Source organism: Culicoides brevitarsis, chromosome 3, assembly GCF_036172545.1.
Source record: "Culicoides brevitarsis isolate CSIRO-B50_1 chromosome 3, AGI_CSIRO_Cbre_v1, whole genome shotgun sequence".
Lineage (NCBI taxonomy): Eukaryota > Metazoa > Arthropoda > Insecta > Diptera > Ceratopogonidae > Culicoides > Culicoides brevitarsis.
The window spans coordinates 14,570,189-14,583,645 of NC_087087.1; the positions used below are offsets into that span (position 1 = coordinate 14,570,189).

At 25.7% G+C, this 13,457-nt stretch overlaps 1 protein-coding gene across 1 annotated transcript in view; it reads left to right on the forward strand.

Moving 5' to 3' along the window:
* LOC134836184 (extracellular serine/threonine protein CG31145) overlaps positions 1 to 13,457 on the forward strand; it is a 66,052-nt gene that overhangs the window by 15,032 nt on the left and 37,563 nt on the right. The window lies entirely within an intron of this gene.

The window sequence follows — 13,457 nt, forward strand, 5'->3', positions numbered from 1 at the left end:
AAAGAGATTTTTTGTCGATCCCGAGGAATTTCGCATCATTCAACGTCAATTTTAAGTGAAACCAAGTGAGAGCTAATGCCATTAAATTGCTCCATTCTCCCATTTATTTTGCACTTAATTGAAATAAAATACACAAAAGTAATGCAAAAATATCCTGCAGCTATCAATTTATTACAATAAACTGTAATTAGGTTACTTTACTTGCATCATGTCAATCAATCCACAAAATTGGATTAGTACTTTGGTGTGTTGTTTTATCGCCTGGTGCCTCATCGTTGCAGTGGCATCGTCATCGAGGAATTTATTTTTTTAGTGATTGATCTATATTCATTACGAGTCTCGAGTCCATCTATCAATTCGTTTCATTAAATATTTGCACATACATCGAAGCACGAGCTAGCCGGGCTGGTCGCACGGAAAACAGCTCTTACTATTAATTAACAACAAATGAAATATAATATACGGATGTTTTCTTGTTTTGTGTCCGTAATCCGGTACAATGAGGTCCCAGTAGAAAGATGAGAAGTTAATTTGACACTTTCAGGAACTAAAATTTACGAAATATTTAAAGGTAATTTTTTATTAAGAAGTTTACTCAATTCTAAGCTTTTTAAGATATTTTTTCAGCTCTCTCTCTCTCATTAGAAAATTTTCAGTTCAGATTTCATAAAAGCGAAAAAAAATTGATATTGGAATATCAATTATACAAAGGCTGATTCAATTCAATGGCATTTCAAAAATGACAAAAAGCACAGCTGGACAAACACAATGTTCATGAAGAATTATTTGTATTAAGACAAATGTCAAAACAGCATGAAACTTACAAAAAGGAAGTAAAATTCACTGAAAAAGGTTCATATTCGAGTTTGAGGTAAACTATAACTTGAAAGAAAATTCTTCTTCAGAACATAGAAGAAATACTAAAGTTACCTTTTCTGTGAAAGAAGCTGAACATTTGCTTTTGCATTCCTTCTAGAGTACAATTGTTCCTATAAAGAAAGTATTACTGTTAACTTGTTCATTCTAAATTTGTAAGCAACCTGAGAATCTTTAACAAAAATAATTCCTTTGAAAAAAAAAACATTCCTTATCCAACAGCCAAGAGAATAACACATAAAGTCCAGCTATAAGAAAATTTTAAACGTAAAAATTAATTAAAAGTAATTCAACTGAACTTTCTGCCAGCTTTAGAACTCGTCTCTAACAGAAACTAAAGGCTACTTAAACATGATTTCATGCTTCAACAGATGTCAACATGGTTTGTTAACAAAATGCGTAAACATAGTTTATACTATTTGCTTAAATTTTGATGATATCTTCTTATCATGACCTTGAAGTATATGAGACTGAAAAAAACTTTTGAAACAGAACCGAGTACAGAACGACTATACTGAGTCATTCAGAAAAATATTTAAAGCTTAATTAATTTAAGGAATGTTTCTATCATCATGAAAAAATAATTTGAATCAAGCGTTAAAGTACAAAAACTCATTCTACAATGTGGCTATCATATTACTTGTCAAAGATTTCAACTTATTTTTTGAGTTAAAAGATCACAATAGGTCTAGGGATCGCGATGATGCCATTCTCAAGCTTATTTAAAATTAAAGTAAAGTTGAATTTATTGACTATGAGCTACTATTATTTCACAAGTCTATGATCTCTTTAACTTAAAAGAACAAATTATAAGCTATAAGAAGTCAATTTAACCCATTTTCTTGCCAATGTGACCCAAAAAAGCAACGTGCAAAAACAGAGATATTAATTTGCCAGAAACGATGTAACCGAAACATTTTGTGTATGCATAATGACCATTGGAATAAACATATTTAGTCATGTTCTGACAATATTTGAGTTTGACGTTGTTTAGGGTTTAATCACAAACGCACAGTGCGATCCACAGGCACGTGCAGAGCGAGGAAAGAGAGTGAATAATAATATATCCTCTCTACTAATGTTGCAAAATATAATAATATGGCAATCGTAATAATAATAATTTAGTAATGATAATAGCATTAGCTTATGTCTCACACAGCACAAAACGAACAAACAAAAGGTCATCGTGTGTGTTTTTGTGTTTGTGTCTGTGCTCGTGTTACAAGGAAGATTACATCCATTCATGCTTAAATCGTGTTTTGTTTTTCCGACTCTGAGTGTCGATGTCGGAAGCAATTTCAAATGTGAAATGACATGCGGCGAGCAAAATTTATAATAACAATAATTTACAGACTGAGAGACAGAGAGAGAGAGAGACGTTTGCAGTAATTAAGACGTTACCCCTTTTGAGTTATGACTTTCGTGACATGGAAAAGAAAGGTCAGGTTCAAGTTTTTATCTTGAAAAATTTATTTCGGGTCATAAATCTTCAAGTCTTTTTTTGCGCAGTTTTCTATTTGCTTTAAGATAAAAAATTTAATGGACAGTAATTCATTTTGTGTTTGGTGTGAATAAAGTTGAAAGTTGCTATTTAGTTATTTATTTATTGAGTTAACTTATTAAATTACGTTTTTATATAAAGAACAGTTATTTGTTTATTTGACTTGTAACTGGTCAAAGAGACATAATTTATAGATAAAAAAAAATTAAACTCAAAATAAATTTATAAGATTAAATTATCCAATTTTTTTTCAAGAATCAGAAGCTTTTTTAAGGAATATTTTAAAAAATATTTTTTAAAATTAATTAAAAATTTATTTTGGTTCTTTGAACAATTTTTAAAGTCTTTTGGCTTCATTTTAGACGCATTCCTGAGTCAATATTGAATAAAAAAAAATCTCTGGAAAAATTTTTGAAAAATTTCTAAAAGGTTAAAAAAAATTATTCAAATTATGCAATTAATTTTCTAAAATAGGCAAAAATTTTAAAAACTGATATTATTTTAAATATTTAGGTTTTACTTCTGAAAATAAAAAAAAATTATTCACGGATAGAATGAAATTACGGGTCCATTAATTTTTAATAAAATTCTTATTTTAGTAAAATATTTTTTTTTGAATTAATCTTAATCAATTAAAAGCAATTTTAAGCTTATTTTGTGAATTTTTTTCAAGAATTAATTTTTTTTTCAATTTCTTTTATTTTTCTTTAACTTTTTCTCTACTTTTGATTAAATAAATTTTTTGATATTTTTTTTATTCAATATTGACTCTGGAATTCGTCTTAAATAAAGCCAAAAGTCTTTTAAAATTGTTCAAAGAGCCCAAATAAATTTTTAATTAATTTTAAAAAAATCTTTAAATTTTTTTCTTCAAGTTAAATAATAAATATATATTTAATGTATTTTTTAGATAAATTATTTAAAAATGAAAAAAATTAATTATTTTAAATAATTTAAAAAATAAATTAAAAATTAAAATAATAAAAAAAAATTAAAAAAATAAATTTAATTATTTTAAATAATTAAAATAATTTTAGAAAACTTAAAAAGTTTTATTTTCAGCAAATTCCTGTAAAAATATTCATAAAAAAATCCAAACCACTTTAAATCGACGACACCACGACTAATGCATTACCGGCTCATTAACCTGTGCGTCTTAAATGCCATTGAAAACTGTGTGAACCAGTTTCTGCTGTTTACTGCTCTTAATTTTATTTTATAAATGCCTTACTTCCCCACTTGTTTCAAGTCAATTTAAACCGAATGTAAACTATTTAAAGCAGAAATCTGGTTTGCAACTCGTTTGCTACTCACTTTTTTGTTTATCAAAAAAAACCAAGACTGGTTTACAAGTTCAAGACTTACTTACGTCAAAAAAAAAAACAAAAACAAATTTAAAATAATTCTTGATAAATATTTTTTTTTGTTTTGAACTATTTTATTTATTTACGTCTCTCAGTTTATTATTTCATTCAAGGTCATTTCGTCTCGTCTCTGAAAATCGAGTTTTAAATTAAAAAAAAAATAAAATTTTGTAAGAAAAAATTAATTTCTCCGCACTTCACGCGTTTCGTAATTCCGCCATTAACTCGATTGATTACATAAATTTACGCATTTTTTACACTCTACAAATTTTGTTCGTAGACAAAAGTGTCTCTCCGCCGTTCATGGTACTACGCGATTTGATAGCTGTTGATAAATATAATAAAGTTATCGCATAATAAACGCTTTGTTGTTGTTTTTTTTGTTACACAATCAGTTGTTGTTGTTGTAACTAGTGCATTTAATTCGTTTCAAATAAAATTATTCATAATCAAATTGACTCGTTCTCGCGGCAAGTCGTCGACATGTGTGTCGTTCGTGTCGCACACATGCAACATTGACATTGATCGCGTCAAGTGTGTTGGAACGATTAAATTATACCGACGAACCACATTTAAATGCAGCAAAAAAAAGTCTGTTCCGTGCATTTTTATCGAAAATCATGAATATTTAGAGCAAAAAATGCCAAACTCATCATCGTAAATTTTTTCAATCAAACGCTTCATTTAAACGTCTAATTACCGCGCGTTAATGAGCCGAATAAAGAGAAAAATGCACAACTTTGTTATTTAAAATAATAATTTTTCGAGCAATTTTCCGACTCAATTAATGCAACTTGCCCTTTTTAATAATTTTTTCAATCAAACAAAGGGAAATATTTTTATTTGATTTTTTTTTTAAATTTTAATTGCCATAAAAAAAATCAACAACTTTGTACGGTGGTTTCTGGGTTGAGACCTCATTATATCCAAACCAGAATCACAACAAAAATGTAAAATAACAAAAAAAAAAAATAAACAAACAAAGGTAATTCATTGACTGCAACGTTGTTTGAGTAATGATTGTGGTGTGGCTTTAACTCGTACTGCTCTTTAAATCGTAGCATATGGAACGTTAAATGGCGAGTATTTAGGAAAAAAAAATCAAAATAAATATAAATAAATGTTAACTAATGCACTGTTTGTTGTTGATTTAAATTTCGATTGAAGTTTTAGCGAATAAATGGCAGATGGAACGATTACGATTAATGAAAGAGGAATTTTTGTGGTTTAAAGTTGAAATTTGACTTGAGGTTTTGTAATTTAATGTCTTAGATGACAAAATGTCAATTATTTTTTTTTTTTTAATTTTTTTATTTTATTTTATTTTTTTTCTTGTTTTTTTTTAAATTAATTTAAATTAAATAAATTGAATTAAATTAAATTAAAATAAAATAAAAAATTAAGTAAAATTTAAAAAAATTAAAATTAAATTTAAAAAATATAAAATTATTTATCTATTTATTTTTTTTAGTTTTACTATTCAACGATTATAATTTTATTATTATTAAATATTAAACTAAATTAAATAAAATAAAATAAATTTAAAAAAATAATAAATTTAAAAAAAAAATTAAAAATTATTTATCTACCTATTTAATTTTAATTTTTAGCTAAATTTAATGATTTTTGAATATTTTTTTTTAATTAAAAACAAAAATAAAAAAATATTTTTTAAATTTTTAAGATCTAAAACTTTTTTTATTATTTTTTTTTAATAAATTAAATTAAAATGAAATAAAATAAATTAAATTAAAAATGTGAAAAGTTCAAATTAAAAAAAATAATGAATTTTTGATTTTTTTTGAAAATTTACAAAAAAAAAATAAAATAAAAAAATTAAAAAACATAAAATTATTTATCTATTAATTTTTTTATTTTTATTATTTACTGATTATAATTTTATAATTGAAAAATTATTAAATTTACTTATTTATTTTTTTAAATTAAATATAATAAAAGAAAAAATTATAATTAAATTAAATTTCATATTTATTTTATCAATTTCTTTATTTTTATATTTTTTAATAAAAAGCAATTTTTAGTCGTTAATGTATCAAGAAAAAAAAATAAATTTAAGAGAAAATTTAGCAAGAAATTCACACCAAAGGCTAAACACGACTAGATTTGTTTCGCTATTTTAATATTTACAAACAACTTAAAATGATATCGACTTCAAATTTCATTTCCTGAGGCTCCTTGAACAAAAGAAATTTCTCCGAAAGGTTCAGTATTTACCAAAAGTTGTTTTTATTTAAAAAAACATTTTTTAAAAAAATAATTCCGCAATAAAAATAAAATTTAATTAAATTAAAAATTCAAGTAAATTCAAGTAAATTTTTAAAAAATCAAAAAGGAAATAAAATAATTAAAAAAATAAATTTCTGACTTGATCTGCAAAATCGATAAAGCACAAAAAATTCAAACTCATTAAAAATTCCAAATTGATTTCAATTAAAATGGAGACGCCACACAATAAAAATTTATTCTTCCCCCGAAAAAAATCTAAGTCATAAAATTTAATGACAATTCATTCATTATTCATTAACGAATTCAAATCACATTCGAATCAATGTCACCCAAAACGCATGACCTCGCATGAAATTTTTACCAAAAAAAACGAAAAATCTAAAACAAAAGATACACAATGCCAATTCAAGTGTCTCGAGTATTTATTTGTCGCACATATCAAAATTCAGTAAAACTCATCAAGAAACAGCAGAAAAAATTAGTTTCGGTAAAAACCGTGAAATTCGATACAAACGCAGTTTTGCTCGCAATTTTTCGGAGTACTGAAGGAATAATCGTGCGATATGCTCAGTTAAGTCCACGACGACAAAAGAACTGTAAAACAAAGTAAATATCTGTGCTAAGATAAACACATGACGCGAAATGTGTGTCGCATGCTCGTGCCCGTATCAACCGCATCTCGTCAACTCATCAAGTGTCCATTTTATTGTCAATCACTCTCTTTTTTCGACTTGACTCTTGATTGAAATGAACTATTTCGCGCTTTTGCGGCACTCCATTCTTCGTCAATTGAATTTTGTGTGACAGGAAAGTGCAGTTTGATCTCGAAAATTGTTGCGGTTTTTTTTTTGTTCTTTGCGAAAATTTAAAAAAAAATCGATACGAATTTTTTGTCGGAGTTTTTGGAAGATTAATGCACAAAAAATTACTCGTCAGTTGGTTGTGGTAAACAAAAATGCAGTCGTGAACATGTGTGGATCGATGTCACAAATTTGTCGATGCAATGTGTGTGGTAAATAAATTTGTGGTTGCGTCAGGAGTGAAGTGAGTTAAGTGCACGTGACTGATTTTTTATTTTTAAGTTTTCATAGAAAATAAAAAAAAAATCCAATTTTTTCCAAAAATTTATTTTTTTAAATTTTATTTTTGTAAAATTGGAAATTTTTCTTTTAATTTTTTTTTCTTATTAAAAAAAAATTAATGTCAAAAAAAAAATTTTTTTCAAAGGCGGATCCAGAGGGGGGGCAAGGGGGGCATTTGCACCCCCCTTTGAAGCTTAAAAAGCACTAAAAATCACAAAAATGACACAAAATTTAACAAAAAAGTTGATTTTATATAGATTTGCACCCCCCTTCGTGGTCCGCTAATAGCCCTCTGGATCCGCCCTTGAAATATTTTTAATTTTTATTTTTAAAATATTTTTAAAAAATCAAATATTTTCTAAAATTTAAATTTTTTTAAATTTACTTTTTTTTTATCTATTTAAAAAAAAAATATTGAAACTTTTTCTAATAATTTTCTTATTAAAAAATTAAAGTGTTAAATTTAGATTTTTTTTTAAAATTAATTGTGAAACGTTTTGAATTTTTATTCAAAAAAGAAATTAAGAAAAAAATATTAAATCAATCAAAATTTGAGATTTTGACAAAAATGTGACAGCTGTCAAAATGAATATTAAAAAAAAAATTGAAAAATAAATATATTTTTGTAAGAAAAATAATTTTTTACTTTTTTTTCAAAATTTTTAATTTTAGAATCTTCGTAAATTGTTATTTTTTTTTAATAATTTAATTTTTCATTGAGATTTTTTTAAAATTAAGTTTTTAACTGTCATATTTCTGAAAGTTGACAGATGTCAAATTTTTGTGTTAAATAAATTAAATTTTAATTAAAAATTTTTACAGCTGTCTTGATATATTAAAACTTTTTGAAAAAAAATAAAAATTTTGAATAATTTTTCAATAAAAATTTTGACAGCTGTCATAATTAATTTATTAAAATTCTAACAGTTTGAATAATTTTTGATTTTTTTTTAAATTATCTGAATGTTCAAAAATAAATTATTTTGACAAAAAAAAATTCTGACTGTCAAAATCAAAACTGTCAAAAAATTAATGGAGTCGTCTGGTCATTAACAATTTTTAGTTTTGTTTTATAGTTTGCGTGTTTTTTCACCCCTTTTTCTCTACCAAAAAAAAATCTTCACTTTTTTTTCTTTTTTAGGTATCATATCACTGCCAAACGAGACTGATATATTTTTGTGCAAAGTAGTAATTATTTTAGCAAAAAAAAAATGTTTTGTTATTAGAACAGAATTGCACAGGTGTGAAAACTTGAGCACAAGTACAAACAAAAAAGCAAGCAGAAACATGTATGTCTTTTTTTCGTGTGCGAGTGAAGTTTTGTTGCTTTTTTAACACATTTCTAACTCGATTGATTGATTGATTTGTAATTAAATTCGCGTCCTTCGAACTAATGATGTAAAAAGCGGGAGTTAGTTGCATGTTCTGTCTCGCGAGTTTTCATTCATATTTTATACAAAAAAAAAAAAATAAAATAAAAAATATTTTCTTTATCAAGAACGCGCGCCAAGTAAAACACTTGCATAAACCCATTTAAAACTTGATAGCTAATTTATATTTTCTTCGTTGTTGTTGTTGTTTTTTATGCTTTTTTGTGTTTCTCGCTCATCATAGAGACAAACAACACGGTGGATGGATCACCAGCCACCAACCGCTTAAACTTCTGACATACACAGCTAGACACATTAAAATAATAATAAACTAAGTTTATTCGCATATAATTTCTCCCAGCGACGACGACGCTACCTTTCCATGCATCAGACAGGCGTTTGTTCAAAATGAGCTTCATTCAGCTTTATGGGAAAATTTTTAATTACTTTTTTTTTACAATGTTTTGTGTTCATAAGTAGATAAATAGCCGTCGTTGTCGTGCTTTCTTCTCGTGATTGTCGAAAAACTAAAGAGTCTGTCCGTCGCTGCGATGAGCAAATTGTTGACGAACAAGTCACATTGTTAGCTTTGCGGAGTCGGGAAAAAAAGTTTGCGTTGTTATGATTTGCATAAAGTTTAAATACTGTAAAATTATGTTTTTTTGTAGAGGAGAAAAAAAAAGTTGAGAGTGCGAGAAAAGAAATTATGTAAACATAAATGTGATATAAAATATTAAAAAGTTTAACTTTTGAAGGGAGTAAGTAAGTGCGATGAGAAAAGATTTTTATTTTAGTACGAAAAAAAAAATTAAAAATTTCCATAAAATATTCAAAGAATCACATAAAAAATGAGAATTATTTTACGCACGGGTTGCAATTTTTCTGATTTTTCTTTGAAAGCTTGTTTAAAAAAAATTCAAATCCTAAAAATATCTAAAGTTGTAAATTTTAAATAAAAAAAAAATTAAATTAAATTAAAATTGAATATTTAATTAATTAATTAAAATAGAAATATAAATTTTAATAATGTAATATTATTTTTTATTTAATTATTAAATTTTATTTTTTTAATAAAAAAAAATTAAATTAAAAAATTAAAATTAAAATAGAATTTTTAAAAATAAAATTAATTAAAATAATAAATTTTAATAAGTTAATATTAAAATTAAATTTTTTTTTACTATTTTTTTTTTATTTTTAAATTATTTTAATTTAATAATTATAATTATTAAATATTAAGTATTTTTTAATTTAAAAAAAATTAAATTAAATTTAAAAAAAATAAAATAATATTAAAATTGAATTAGACGATTTTTAGTTAAAAAAAATATATTTTATCAATAAACTGAAATTTTATTTTTTTTTTATGAAAAGCAAAATTTATAAAAATTATTTTAAATTTAATTTTTCAAAAATTGATTAAAATATGAAAAAAATAGATTTTTGCCTTAAATTGAATTATTTTTGAAAAAAAAAGAAATTTTTTGAAATGCTCCTTTAAAACATTAAAACTTAAATCTTTGTAAAAATCAAAAATCATCAACATTCCATCAATTAACTTTTCGTATAAAATGGCAAATTCATTCAAATCCCAGTCGATTTTTTTCCATTCAGATGATAAAACCAGACAAATCTCTTTTAAACACTCTTTGAATTAATTAAACAAAATCCTAAAAACATTCCATCGAAAAATTCAATATATCGAATCGATAGAAACAAAACAATTCCAATGCCATTGCAGTATCACAAACAACTTGTAATTACATTAACAAGAACAACAACATCAATATTTGAAAGTAATTCAGTGGAGACCCGTCCCATCAATTGATTCAGCTTACAATTTACAATCACAGACAGCAGCAATTCCAATCTCCAATTTATCTATCTCTCACGTAGTTACTAGCAACCTTTTCATGTTGCATATTTTTTTTTGTCTATTGGGCTCGAGCAACATCATCATCATTCATTGAGAGTGAGTGAGTGTGTGGGATAAAATGCAATCTATTAAGACACTGATAGAAACTCACAGAAAAAAATCACAAGAAAAGACAAGCAAACACATCAGATGTATAATTAAATTGAACTCATTGAATCCAATTGTCTTGTTTTCGCCTTTTGTTTTGTTTTTATTTACTACAACAAAAAAAAAGTTAGAGACACGTTAGAGATGGATCGGGAACGGAAGAGATGCTCATGTCAAGTCAAAGTTATTGCCAAGCCATTGTCTTCGTTTTTTTTTGTTACCGCGATTGTGTGAGATCAAATAGTTTTTACATAAACTATATTGGAAAAAATTTACGTCAATCACAAACAGAAGTTCTAAGTTGTGAGAAACTTCAAGGTGAAATGCATTTATGCAACAAGTTGTATTTACATGCGATGTCAAAAACATCCATTGACACTGTAAGTTGCGAGTTTGAGGCGATGAAATTTCCTCGAAAGTAAAAAAAAACAATCAACTCCTTTTTGAAAGTAAATAGATTGTTCTGATTTGCATAAATTGTGAAGAGTTTGTGTTTCGCAATGGCTTGTCTATATAAGAGACGTAATGCGAGGTATCAACATATTTTTTTAATTAAACTATTTCCGTGAATCTTTGCATATGTTAATGTTCGCTTTAATTATGCAAAAATTTTAGTACTGATTTTTATGATATTCTTATTTTTATCGATCTTCGAATGCATGCCGAAAGTTAAATTTTCTATTGAAAAAATCATGGGCATATTTTTTTGTCAATATCTAATAGTTAACATGTTATACAAGATCGTTTAATGGCAGTCTATAAGGTTGCTTATATAATTTACGAAAATAGAAGAACAAGAATTATTTTTAAAACCTGCATGGCTGACTTAGATCTTCATTTTTTATTCCAAAATGGTATGGTTTTATAATTTCTAAGTTTAGGTATAGAATTGAGTCGTTCATTTCCTCTTTTGGAATTTAAATACCTTCGCTTTAAAGATTTGTCTAAAGTGCGATTTATGAGATGTTCGATTATCTACTTTAGAAACTTTCAGTTCTTCGATCTGATCTTTGTTGAATTTAACATTATTCCAATTGAATCATATAAATCTCCAACTTTTTTTGACTCTTGATATGTTTTTAGCAGGGAGCTCTATTTTTGCCTCTCCTAAGGAGAAGATGAGTTTTTTCCTGCATTGTTTGATATAGTTTTCCATTTTGTTTCAATCGTTTTTTTACTCTGGTCTCAAGCTTTCGTTTTTCGGCTCTTATTTTTTTTTTCTTTTCTGATATAAAATTTTCTCTTTTAAGCTTTTGACGCTTACATACTTACTTCTTACTTCGACTCGAATCAAAATATATTTACCAATATTTTTTGTTGGTTTCTTCGTAGCTTTAATTTTTTTATTCTAATTCCTTCTTGTTCCTTTCGATCGAACTAATTATGAAAGTAATTTTTTTAAGATTCACCATTTTTATTCCGAAACTTCTACAATGAGTTCTTATGAACAAGTTGATCAATTTGTAGGTTATGTTTCTCTTAAAATGGACTTTACTATTAATGTTTGTGACTTCGGACTCGTTCAAGCTATAAATAAAATAAAATATAAAAAATTATAATAAAAAGAAATAACTTACCACACTCCATTAAATTCTCTGCGAAACCTACATTCCTCACAACGCTGCTCTAAAAAATATGTCAATAAAACACAATTTCCTGACATTTTAATAAATAGAACAACGCAGCGTTTCAGTAGCAAGGCAGCAGCACCTGTTGTTGATCGTTCTACTTTTCAGATAATAATTATCGCTAATTTCATATCACGGCAGAGTGTCGTGACTCGACTTCCATTCCATCCGACATTTCCACTCACTTTAACAACAGATTTAATCGCCAAATTGTCCCAATTTTCAGAAATTCGTTTTTTTTTGTTTCATAAACCCGTGTAATTACCGCTGCAGACAAATTATGTGCGACATGAATATTCAAAGTTATTTTTTTTTTGTTCGATAACATGAGAAATAATTGTTGTAAGTAACAAATCGATTGTAATTGGAAGAAGCCATAGATTTGTATTTTTTGCAGGGTCGAAAAATAGTTTAAGTCAAAAGAAAGCTTTTGTTTAAGAATGAGTCAAAATTAAGAAAAATTTTAGTTTGAAATTCAAAAATAAAAGCTAATTAAGATCATTCAATTTTTCTTAAGTCCTTAAGTCAAAGACTTAAGTTAATTAAGTCAAAATTTAACATTTATTTTTCAAAAAAAAAATTAATTTTTTAATTTTTTTTTTTTTTTGCAAAAAAATAATCTCTAAGGCAAGAATAAAAATTTATTAATGATTTTTTTATAAAAAAAAAATTTTTTTTTTTGAAAAATTTAGGTTTTAATTTTAACTTAATTGACTTAAGTAAATTCTCAAGCTTAATTAGTTTTTACTTTTGACCTTTAGACCAAAATTCAACTTAATTTTAACTTACTTAATTCTTAAACGTTAAGTTTTCTTTTGACTTAAAGTATTGACAAGGCTTAAAATTGTTTGACGTAAGACTTAAGTTTAAACTTAAGTCACTTAAGTTTGACTTAACTCAAATAATTTGACTTATATTATGATTTTTTTCTCAATTTTCAAAAAAAAATATTTTTTTACGAAATTTAGTCGAAAATAAAAAAAATATTTGACTTTTGACTGATTTCAACTTTTACTTAAACTTGGCTTAAGTCAAATTTTTTCTTGACTTAAGCTTAAGTTTAAGTTCAAGTCAAATAAGTAATTTTAAGTCATGAGTTTTTGCAGCCCTGGTTTATTTTTGAGTAGATTGTCAAGGAAGTGTACCTCTTTACAAGTTTTGTAATCTTTTCCTTTGCATGTTTTCATTTTTTTGTGAAGAAATAAATTTTTCTTAAATTTCCGTGAGTTTTTTAACGAATTGTGGTATTCTGGGCAGTTTTTCTTCTACGTGAGATGCCCCAGAAACGATGAGCGTGCAATATTGAGCATTTTTTGTGTTTTGCATCACCCGTAACTTTGAATAATGGCACACAACTTAACAATGA